The following is a 12,262-nucleotide window of genomic DNA, read 5'->3' on the forward strand; positions in this document are numbered from 1 at the left end:
AAATTCCCCGTATGATTTAATGCCTTTACAAAAACATAATTATTTCAAAATATTTGACGCAAAAGTTGTACCTATATTACTGTACGGGTCCGAAATTTGGGGATTACATAGACATGAAGGTGTCGAAAGAGTGCATAATTATGCCTGTAAAAGGTTTCTTTCTGTACCTCTATTTACATGTAATGCTCCAATTTTAGGAGACTGTGGTCGATTCCCGTTGTATATTTTTTCTTGTAAGCATGTTATATGCTATTGGTTAAAAATTTTAAGTATGCCAAAACATAGATATGTGTCCAAATGTTATGCGATGTTGAAATCTTTGGATACTGTTGGTTATGTGAATTGGGTAACCCACTTAAGAAAACATTTATTTTCAAATGGCTTTGGTTATGTTTGGAAAGCCCAGTGAAATACCAATAAAACAATTTTTATGGCAACATACTTACGATCAATATGTTCAGTCATGGCGTAGCAGTTGTATAAAATAGTGCCAAATTGCAAGCTTATATCGGCTTTAAAACCAATTTTGAGACTGAAACGTATGTAAATATTCTTTGTGTTAGGAAATTTCGGAACGTATATGCTCGCTTTCGAGCTTCAGCTCATACGCTAGCAATTGAACGTGGCCGTTATATACGAATGTTGAAAGACAGTTAAGGTTTTGTCCTCATTGTAAAGATGTTGTAGAGACAGAATATCATTTTCTTTTGGTGTGTCCTTTATATGATACTATTAGACAAGAATATATAGAAAGAAAATATTATGAGAACCCAAATATAATTAAGTTTAATACATTGATGTCTTGTCATATTGAAAATGTTGTGAAAAAAACTGCTCACTATTTATACTCAGCTTTTGAAAAGAGAAATTCACTTTTCCAGGAATAAACATTACATACTTATTTCCCGTTTTGACTGTTAGTACATCGTATTGTATATATAAGTTATCAATGTCATTGTATCAAAATGTACTTTTTCTTGTTTTGACAGATACTATTATTTTATCCATGCTCACTAATTTGCACAAGTAGTTTTCATGTATGTATGGTGTGATGTTTGCATGGGCTGGTGGCCTTCTAGCAAATAAACTGTTTGTTTGTTTGTTTGTTGTTGTTCATCAGAACGTTATTTACTGTACATTTTACAATGCACTAGACTTTTAGACAGCCCCCAACATGTGCCCCAGAATTCCTGCAATAACCCACTTTAATTTTCAATGTAAAATCAATATCGCAATATATTTTTGTGGGGTGCTAGCATCCGTTAAAGTTAATATTCATTTTATGTTAAAACCCAAAATAACAATTATTTACCACTTATTTACCTATTTATTTGATGTTGTTTCATCCAAAGTGCATTTCCATCAGTAAAATTGTTCCATGTGTGATATTTGTAAACATGTACACAATAGTCCAAATAATTGTGCGTTGACGGATTTTTCTTTACAACATGTGATATGGCAAATCCTTCACGTACAAATGGGTATTTATTCCGATCGGGATCCAGGGTTAAAGCATATTGCATCAATAAATTATTATGAGTTTGATGCCGTTTTCTTCATTTCATTCTGTCAAAACATAACTATATATACATGAAGGGCACCTGCAAGGCTGTAGTTCACAGTTTAACAACAATTTTGTGATTGAATTTAGAAGGTCTATCTCGAAGCTTATCAGAGGTGGTCGAGTTATTATGATTGGTTCAAGTTGTTCCGCTTAGCATTATTGTTGTCTGTGTCAGTTTTCTTTGATTGGAAAGGTAAATCATGTGTTTTAATGTATCTAATGCTTGTTTTGTGCAAAATAACTTTGCACTTACATGGTAAAATATTAATATAAACCCATATTATCCATTTCAAACATAAAATACTTCACTAAATACAATTTCAATATTTTTCAACCCTACCCCGGTGTTTGCACAAACCTGTTTAGACGTTAGGGATTGGATGAATCACGTATAACACGTCTATTATTTTAGACTAATGTACACATAGGCAGTTTTGATGTGTACTGGTTGACGGTACATTTCCGAACAGGGCACAAATCCCGAACACCAGCTAAAACACGCGTTTGTTTACCGTGATCGATTATTCGATGATCTAGATCAATACAGAGGCTTGCCTTGGTCACACTTTCGAGGTTTCATCTTGTGTTGTTAAGTATTTTTCTAACAAATGCCATTCAATGTTTATACGCTTAAAGATCAAAATGTAGCACATGGGGGAATGACATCAGAGGGCGAACGCGCATCTTTAGGTTTTGCAGTTATGTTGACCTACATTTCAAGATATTTATAAATAGAAATGACGGTTTACATTTGAAGCGAATGTTTTGAAAAAACATCGGAAACAATAAATCACTTTGCAGCTAAGTATTTATTTAATATAGCATACTTTTTAATTATAATCAGGGATGGAAACTAACTTTGCCAGCATGGTTGCCCGTGCAACTTTTGGGTCTTGGTTGCCCGTCTTAAAATCTATGAGCCCATATTTTTTAGCAAGAAAAGAACAATTTTAAATTTTGTTTCCTTCTTAAAACCATATAACTTATCATTCACGACTGAAAAAAGTAGTTATCAACTTTCAGAGAAGAACCCCCCGAAACAAAAGAGTTTGTACATCCTTGTGCAATACAGTTTTCACACTGCATACATTTTTCTTGCGAGTTAAGAAGTCATGGTCTGTTTTCCTTCCAGGTGTTTTGGAATTCACGTTTACGTTTTGATTAATCGTATTCATGATTGTAGATTTTTTTATCATTTTCTGTTTGCAGTTGATGTTTATTAGGAGGACTCACGCCATCTAGGAAACGCCACATTGTTTATAAAATGTCACAACAACGGTTGACTGGGGCGCCGCCATTACGATAAAGAATAAAACTAAAATGACGGCTTTCATTGGCTGTTCGTGCCAAAGCATAAGTATCGAGCGATTTCATTGGATATAACAATAGCGCCGAGAGGGGTGAATGTATTGATCATTTGCTCGAAGCGAAAACAAGCGTCTGCCGTTTGTTTTGATCTGTCATTTTTACGACAGGATTAATTGCAAAATGAAAAAGAAAACGTGTTCCCAAAGAAACTAATCGCCCGGCCGGACTACCATCTGAGACAATTAACTCGCCCGATCTGAAAATAACTCGCCTCGGGCGAACGGTCAACCGTTAGTTTCCATCCCTGATAATTGTATGACCATGTATTTTCGCTTTTCAAGTGTTCGGTATTTGTGCCCCCCATAGCATAATTTTAAGGGCGATTTACTGTTCATAAAACAACGATTTTCAACATAAAATTGATGAGATCGTGAATCTGTACTTTGACAGCTGTTTTCACATGAACCAAAGATGTTTCATACGAAATTTTAACTTACTCCATCAAAAACTCTCCAAGATAATTGTAAAAAACCTCCAAAAGTGTTCGGATTTGTGTCAGTACACGCTCTTAAATAGTTGTAAGCAATAACAAAGCACCAGATATATATGTTAGAAATATCTTCATATGCCAGGTCATGCTCAAATATATTCAGGTATATTTAAACGACTGATCCGTTACTACCCATGATCCAGAATCCCTTATTAAACTGTACTGTATAACTCAACCCGTATATCTCTTTCGAGCATTGCATATTTTCTGCAAATTTTGAACTCGCAAATTTTTGCTAGTGTCTCTAAATTCAACATTTTTCAATTTTGCGATTGCTAAATTCGAGCCCTGACAGTACCTGCCCTGTAGACTGTAGTGTTTTGAAAAATGAAGCTTAAAAAATGATTCGACCAACGACTTTATCATGAGATGGATTGACAGAGTTGAACGGACGCTGCAATGAAGTATTACTCCAATTAATGCAAGAATTTTAGCACAACATAAAAACACACCAAATATCTTGGTAAAAGTCTAAACGTTCTAGCACTTCTACTTTTGGCTGGCGCACGCCATTGATTCAATGGGGAATAACTCCTTTCATCGGTTGGGTAAAAAAGACGGTCGAGGTTGGGTATAAAAGACTGGCCGGACCGGACCAATTCCTTATCGTTCGGTTAGCTCAGTCGGTAGAGCGTTGGACTGTTAATCGGACAACCCGGGTTCGATTCCCGGGCGGACCAGGTCACTTCTGTTGTAATTGGTTATGAAATCCTTTCTACGACCATTCGCACTGTACCACTGCCCCTGGCATGTACAGAAGTTGTCAGAGGTGAAGGCACCTAGTACTGGTTCACCGCCCAGGATAGATGTGCGGTGGTTGAACTGTCTCTCTGGGACCCTTCAATGTGCTCACGCCGGGACCCGGAGTATAAACTACTAACACCACCACCAATTCCTTATATACCATCATGTTCGCCGTTGTTAGGGTCTTTGGTGGCATTCTCGCAACGACGGTCTGTGTGCATCCCCTTGACATGTCGCGCAAGATCTTGCGGGTATCGATATTCCCTAGCATCATGTCGCATGCACCAGCGGCAAACTACCCCCGCATCAGTGTGTTTCACTTTGATGGCAGACAAGGTCTCTTTTTACAATAAATTTTGCTGGACATTTATCACAAGCAAACTCAGCTGTCACTGCTGGTTTCCTCTTCTAGACAACTTTGTTGACTGCACTACAGGAATAGGAACAATACTATCTCTTACAGAATTGTTTAAGGTAAATATTCAATTATTATATTATTTTATTGAAATAGTACATCTCAGTAGCAAGCAACTGTCATAGCGGCTCTCTCTAAAGTCTGCGTTCTCAACGCTATCATCCCGTGATCTTAGCCTATTATCACGGATGCAACAAACCAAGAAGGTAAATCGCGGGTAGGTGATCAATCCACCCTTATTACTTAATCTAGTAGGGGCGCCTTTTTACGAACGTACGCGCACGCTTTAATTTAAACGCCATAGCCTTACATCCATCTCTGAGAATCTACTATATAAGCTGAACATAACGCTATATTTTGCAAATGTACTACACGTTGTTGTTGTTGTTATTGTTGTTGTTGTTGTTGTTTCTTTTGTAGTCTTCTCGTGAAGAACAGTGTGTGCTGTATGTGCGTTTGAAATGATACAAGGAAACAAAAGAAGTGACTGAGCTGTTTACTGGGACGATGTTGTAGCCATCGATTCGCGAGCTGATGTCAACCATGACGGGAAACTGGAATCTTTATACAATGAGAGTCGGTCAATGTGAACTACACTGGCTGGCTTGACAGGTGATTTGTTTACTAAATATATCAAATCATCGATTTTTTTATGACCAAAAAAGGACCTTTTCAACGTGGAGATAGTTTACTGCACACTCCTGCAGCCAATTGTATAAAACCGGTTATCTTTTTGGTTTGGTCAAAGTTATCCGAAATGTTTATCGATTGGTCAATATTTATCCAATATTTTTTTCTAACCAATCAAATCATTGAAAAGTGTTCACTAGCCGAAATATAACCTTTGGACAACTTATCCAAGTTTTATACAAATGGCTGCTGGTCTCTTAGTTGTGTCATGTAACCATACTGGATCTCCGGGCTTGAATGCCCGCTTTATCGCATTAAGATCATAGTGTCTTATTCGGTATGGTGTCTTCTTTTTTCAAAACTCTACGAGCAGTGTCGTGTATAACTTCAAGTTGTTATCGTAGGTTAGTGACGTACTCATTCGAAGATTGGGGGCTGTCTCCTCCTGTTTATAGGATTTGGCGGGAGTCCAACACAGGTTTTAAGTGACAGGACAATGTATTGGCCGAACACCATCTTGTTAGGCGTTTGGCCAGTGCTGACATGTTGTGAAAACCTATAGGCCATCATTACCTGAGGTAAATATCCATTCCATGTTCGCTGGTTAGAATTGCAGTACATGCTTAACATGACCCCAAGAGTTCTGTTAAAACGCCCAACAGTCCCATTAGATTGGGGATGCAGGGCTGTAGATCTGGTATGATCCATTTGCAAAAGTTTGCACATGTCTTCAAATAACTTTGATACAAAGTTTGTTCCACGGTCACTGTGGATTTGCAAAGGTACGCCAAAGCGAGACACATAATCATTAACAAATGTTCTTGCTATTGTTTCAGATAACTGGTTTGGTAGTGTTATTGCCTCAGTGTAGCAGGTGAAACAGTCACAGATGACCAGAACAAATGCATTCCCATTTCTTGAACGGGGTAATGGACCGAAAATATCAACTGCACATCGTTCAAAAGGGGCTGTGGTGGTCACGGAACCCATTTGCGACTTGGACGGTTTTGCAGACTTGCGTGTAGCACACTGGTGGCAGCTAGAACAATAACTCTCAACAACTCTCTTCATGCCGGGCCAATAGAAAGATTGTTGTATCTTAGCAAGCGTTTTATCCGCACCCATATGTTCGGATGAAGGTATGTCGTGCATGTAGTGCAGGACATCTGCTCGGCGTTGTTCTGGAACAATGAGTTGAAGATGTTCGTGATTGTCGTCTTCATGCCAAGTACGGAAAAGACATCCGTCACTAAGAGAGAGGCGATCCCACATTCGCCACAGTGTTTTAGTTGTGCTAGACCCCCCACAAAGTTTTGCCATAATGGTCTGGTGCTTAAGACTTCCAGGTGAGAAATGATTGGACCTATTGAAGCATCGGCGTGTTGTTGAGCCTTTATGTCATCTATAGAGACCAGTTAAAAGCTACCATTGAATTGTTTTTGAATACAGTTAAAGGGTCACATTTACTTCTCTAACTGCGCGTACAGTTTCATCAGTGCTAGTTGAAACCATGTTCATGGTGCAAGTGGAGTCGTCTGTGTCCTGTTTAATAGTTTCATTGATTTCCTGTTGTTTTGAGCATTTTGTACATGTAGCTCGAGACAAAGCATCTGCATTCCTATGCTGAAGCCCTGGTCGATGTGTTACAGTGAAGTTGTACGTAACCAAGACTTCTAGCCACATAGCGACTTGACCAGTCGGCTGCTTGAAATTACGCATCCATGAAACTGCCGCATTGTCAGTTCTAAGTTGAATAGTTTGGCCATACAAAAAGTGAGGGAAAGCTTTGAATGCATGTACAACGGCGAGCAGCTCTTTTCGTGTAACACAATACTGCTGCTCAAACATTGAGGCTCTTACTCTAGCATGTTATAACATCTTCCCGGTCACCTTGAATTTGTGACAATACAGCTCCAGTCGCCAAAGCGCTGGCATCGGTGTCTAGTACAAAGGGAGCCTCCGGGATGGGACAACCAAGAATTGAGTATGATATAAGTGTTTGTTTCAGTTGTAGAAAAGCGTTCTCACAGGCTTCCGTCCATTAAAATTTACTGCTTTTAACACAGGTTTTGTGGAGCGGACGAGCAATTGCCGCGAATCCAGGAACGAAACGACGGTAATATGAACATAAAAGAAAAAAAAGACTTAACATATTTTGTGTTACGTTGGATTGCCCAGTCTTGTACTGCTGAGATTTTGTCTGGATCAGTGCCGACACCATTCTGGAAACTAAATGTCCAAGAAACTTAACCTGCTTCTGAAATAAAACACACTTTGGCGGTTTGCATTTGAGACATGCTTGCTGGAGACGCTGAAAAATATGCTCTAACCGTGTCAACCCTTCTTCTACAGATTTACAAGGAACGATGATATTATCCATATACAAGAGACAGTCAACCCACTGCAACCCACGTAGAACGTTTTCCATCAGCCGTTCAAACGTCGATGGTGTATTGGCTAGTCCAAAGCTCATGGACACCTGCCAGTAGCCACTAGCTAAATCGAGTGAGCTGAAATAGTGGGCGCCAGACAGCGCAATAATGCAATCATCAACCCTAGGTAGTGGGTATGCATCCTTAACCGTAACCTCATTCAGATTCCGATAATCAATGCAAAATCTAGGAGTTCCATAAGACCGATGAAGACCATGCGCTGTTGGACGGTTTAATAATATCCCTCTTAAGCATTTTGTCAATTTCATCTTTCTCAACTTGCCGCTTACCAAGTGGCAAGCGTCTGCAGTGTGTGTATACCACGTGATAAATTGCGTCATAAATGCTACGTCGGAAGGCAATGTTTTGATTTGATAAAAAACTTTAAACAAAGATAACTTCAGTATTTCTTCACCATTTTAAATGAAACTTAGCGCAGTCTACGCCGCTTACGGAGCCCCACCTTCGGTCTTTTACCAGAATTTGATTGATAGCTTAGTTTCTTTAAACACTTCGGCAACCTTTTCACAATACGGCCGTCTGACGGAGCACTGTCAAAACAATATTTTGGAAACAGGCTTGTCGAAGTGTTTGATGAAACTAATGTCTTCATCGAATTTCGGAAAAGGAACAAATGCGGGGCTCTTTAAGCGGCACAGACTGCCCTTTGTTTCATTTAAAATGGTGTTGTAAATGAAAAGTTATCTTTGATTTAAGTATTCATTTTAAGCAAATGTTTGCCTTCCGACGTAGCATATATGACGTAATTTATCACGTGGTATACACACATTTAGTATTGGGAATCGGACAGAAAAAATAATATCGATAATCGGTTTATGAAACAGATCAATGATCGATTATTAATCGATTTAATTATTATTTAATTATCTTTGGTCATTTAGAGCATGTGTAACGTGCCGGCTGTATGTTCAATCGGTGTCGTAGAGCCTATATGGATCGCTCTTATATAAATTTTCCTCAGGCTACTTTGCCTTATGATTAAAACAAATGATTCGAAAAATGATTGGTGAGTTAAAACATAATCAACCAAATATAATCAGGGTTGAAAGATTATGCATTGGTTTATATAAAGTTCAGTCACTTGATGAATGGCTTTCTCTTACGGGAGCTTGTTTATTTGCGATGCAAAATACCTTAACCTTTGTCAGCGCATAGATCGCAATGCTCTGTGGCCAACGCAGATGTCAGGTATGAGGCTTACTAGAGTTTCTAGCCACCAGCTCCGTTCACCAGACTAGATCGCAATGCTCTATGTATCTGACTTCTTGAACTGGAACGCTAGATAACCCTATAGATGTCAAGTTCCTGGTGTCTTTTTATCCCACAGATCGCAATGCTCTGTGTTCAATAATAAACAGCCAGAAGGTCAAGACTCTAATTATTTGCCTCCAGAAGACTATTTCCGGTTTCCTGTTTGATGTTACCTCGACGGCGGTCAAACACAGAATGAATTTTTTAGCTGAGCGATGCGTTTATATACTCACCGGGCGATTTCATTATTAAGATGGGTAAAACGGGTATATTCCACTTTGCGAAAACATGAAGGGAGACAGCTTTATTTTTACTAATACTCTTTATGAAAACAACTCCCGGTTAATTAATAATGTTTAACATGATTTCTTTAATTATTATTGTCGCTAATAGAATATTTGTATGGAATAAATAAGTCTGAAATGTAAAACTAACCTTTGAAATACACCGCCAGACATTTAACTTTGTAAGCGCAAATGACCAATTTATAACAAAGGGCGGTAATCGTGCAAAATATGCGGTTACGCTACACACGCAGACAAGTTCATGCCCCCGTTTTAAGCACCAATGTTCCCTTACAATATTGTTTGTAAATTCCTTTGTATAAATTACAGTATTTATTCAGAACGCAACTGTCTTTTAGTGTTTACAAGTTACTATTACAAAACATGAGACGACAGGCACTAATTTTGTCTTACATTTAGTTTTGTATACATGTGTAAAATAATAAATTGTTTTTAATGATCAGTCAGTAACAAGTTCAACAAGCAGTTGATTAGTATATACATTTTACAAAGACATATCCTTGCAGAAAACTGAGAAAACTAAATTCTTACATTGTGAACGGGAACATCACTTAAAATCACTTTTAAACCACAAATATGAGAAGTTGATAACCAATCCTATAGCAGTAAAACAACAAAGATTGTTTTTAATAAAGTACTGTAGTGACATACTGACTTGATAGGAATATGACTAAATAACTTAACATAGTAGCACCTTAACATTTCAACATGAACTAGCATTACTCAAAAAGAGAAAAATTGATGGTAGCGGTTACGTCCCTTGTTTCTTTCATCGATTGTTCAAATTTCACTATCGATTGTCGCCGACGTAGGCCTTTCTGATCAATTGTCGATTATAATCGATCATCGGCACAACACTACACACACTGGTCTGGGTGGCTGATGTATTGGAGCGGCATTTCACGTATTAATTGCATGCTGCACTAGATTAGTGTTACCAATGTCTTCCGAATTTTTAGAAAAGACGCCTAGATATTTACAGAGGAGCTTATACAGTCCTTGTTTCTCTATATCAGACAAATGTTTTGAACTGCGTTCATAAAGTTCAATAAGATGGGCTGGCAGTGTAGTTGTTTCGGTCTCTTGAACAGTTACTACTCTGTCGTAAGCAGTGTCAGACTCTGAATATGACTCACATGTACCTAAACAAGTGTTTTTATAAATTGTAATTTCCTTGTTACCATAGTTCAAAAGATTCATAGTCAGTGTATCAGATGTTGTATCAACAATGCCCTCCATGACACATATTTCGAGCTATTTGTAGCATTGTCATAATATAGACCCGAAATGGCATGTCCACACTGCTAAATTATGTTGAGATATTGCAATTATTGGAACTACTATGACTAATTACATTAATTCACTGTGGTAGCACACTCCATGTCAAGAAGTGGTCTGTATATAAGGCAAGGGAATCACTCCAGAGTTTGCCTCGAAGTTTGTATATACGTGGTTGATCATCCCGGACCCTGGACATGAGTGGACTTTTGGATCTGTTGGTGGAAACCATGACTGGTAAGAGCACGGTCGTCATTAATGTTGATATCTCCACCTATCACTATTTTACAGTTGCTAGAATCAAAGCGTTGAATTTCCTTTATCAAATGATTGAAGAGAATGGTAGATCCTAGGTTTGCTTGTAAGTCAGCAGCAAATTAAGACGACCATAATGTGTGAAGAAAAATGTCTTAGCCATAAATTGTATTTCATTTCTAGTTGGATGACTAGTTGACAACACACCATATGTTTAATGTAAACTGCTAGTCCATGTTATGTATATTTGCCAAAAAGGTGGAAACCCTCAATTGCAAAAGGAACAATGTTCTTGACGTGAGTTTCACATTAAAGCAAAGAACAGAAACCTTTTTTAAAAAAAATCTGTACCAAGTTATATGGTAATCCATCAATGCGCATAAGCAAGTTATAGCACGGACAAGAGCATGTGTACTCTGACCTTTAAATGTCGCGTGTGACCTTGACCTTTGAGGTTTTGATCCGGGTCAAGGTCGCTGCACATCGTCTCGATGATGACAACATTTGTACCAAGTAATATGGTAATTCATCAATGCATAATAAGGTTATAGCGCGGACACGAGCATGTGTACTCTGACCTTTAAATGTCTCGGGTGACCATGACCTTTGAGGTTTGGATCCGGGTCAAGGTCACTGCACATTGAGAGCACTTAATATTTCCTTTGGGAGGCTAGCTGTTCCATACCTGACTGGCCTCAAAGCGGAAAGTATTCTTCCCATACTTAGTTGTTCTGACTGATGGAACATCTACACAGTTTTTGAAACTCGACACTCACAACATAAAATGCCTATTAATAGTAACAATTAAGCGTCATCTGCCTCTTTACCACCAAAAATATAGTTTGAGAAAGTGCGGACTATATAAATTGCAAGCTATGTTCTTGAACAGGGTTCAACCCTGTTCAGTGTAGCCACAAACTCGACACTCACAACATAAAATGCCTATAAATAGTAACAAGTGTCGTCTGCCACTTTACCACCAAAAATATAGTTTGAGAAAGTGCGGACTATATATATTGCAAGCTATGTTTCCAATAACCGAGCTAGATTTGACAAAGCAAGAAGCAATCATAACGCAATATCTGTTTTAATCATTTAATTTGTTGAACTTAGATAAAGATAATATCAAAGTAGTATCCCTGCGCCAAAAATGAATGAAGATCGAATCATTCGACCACGTGACACAATGATCTCACCCACTACGCAGTTTCCCCCATTAAAACATCACATGATAGCCCGCATCCAAATCAACAGTCGTTATTTGATCCCGTGGGAATAACAAACGCATACAAGGCACGTACTAAAGTGCTGACAAGTTAGCTGACGATATAGAAATAGAAATGAGTTGCTGACCATATGGACAAAGAAGGAAAAAAATAAGTTGTGAAATTAAAGACTTATTTTGTTTAATTTATTTGATATACTTTTAAAGTGTGTCACAGATTTAATAACTTTTTTAGGTGTTTTATTTACAATTGTTTGATAGCAAGATTATTATGAATACGGTAT

General features: G+C 38.1%; 1 protein-coding gene across 4 annotated transcripts in view; it reads right to left on the bottom strand.

The window, feature by feature from the left end:
* Nucleotides 1-3,954, bottom strand: part of LOC128219611 (zinc finger CCCH domain-containing protein 13-like) — a 70,146-nt gene extending 66,192 nt beyond the window's left edge. Inside the window, exons 1-2 of one of the 4 annotated variants that reach the window (XM_052927468.1) lie at nt 3,370-3,605; nt 1,324-1,566 (exon numbers count right to left, since the gene is read on the bottom strand). The gene's annotated coding sequence lies outside the window, so the exon portion shown is untranslated. The other 3 variants (XM_052927467.1, XM_052927466.1, XM_052927469.1) reach the window with 3 other exon arrangements.
* Between the last annotated feature and the right edge of the window lie 8,308 nt (nt 3,955-12,262).

Source organism: Mya arenaria, chromosome 15, assembly GCF_026914265.1.
Source record: "Mya arenaria isolate MELC-2E11 chromosome 15, ASM2691426v1".
Lineage (NCBI taxonomy): Eukaryota > Metazoa > Mollusca > Bivalvia > Myida > Myidae > Mya > Mya arenaria.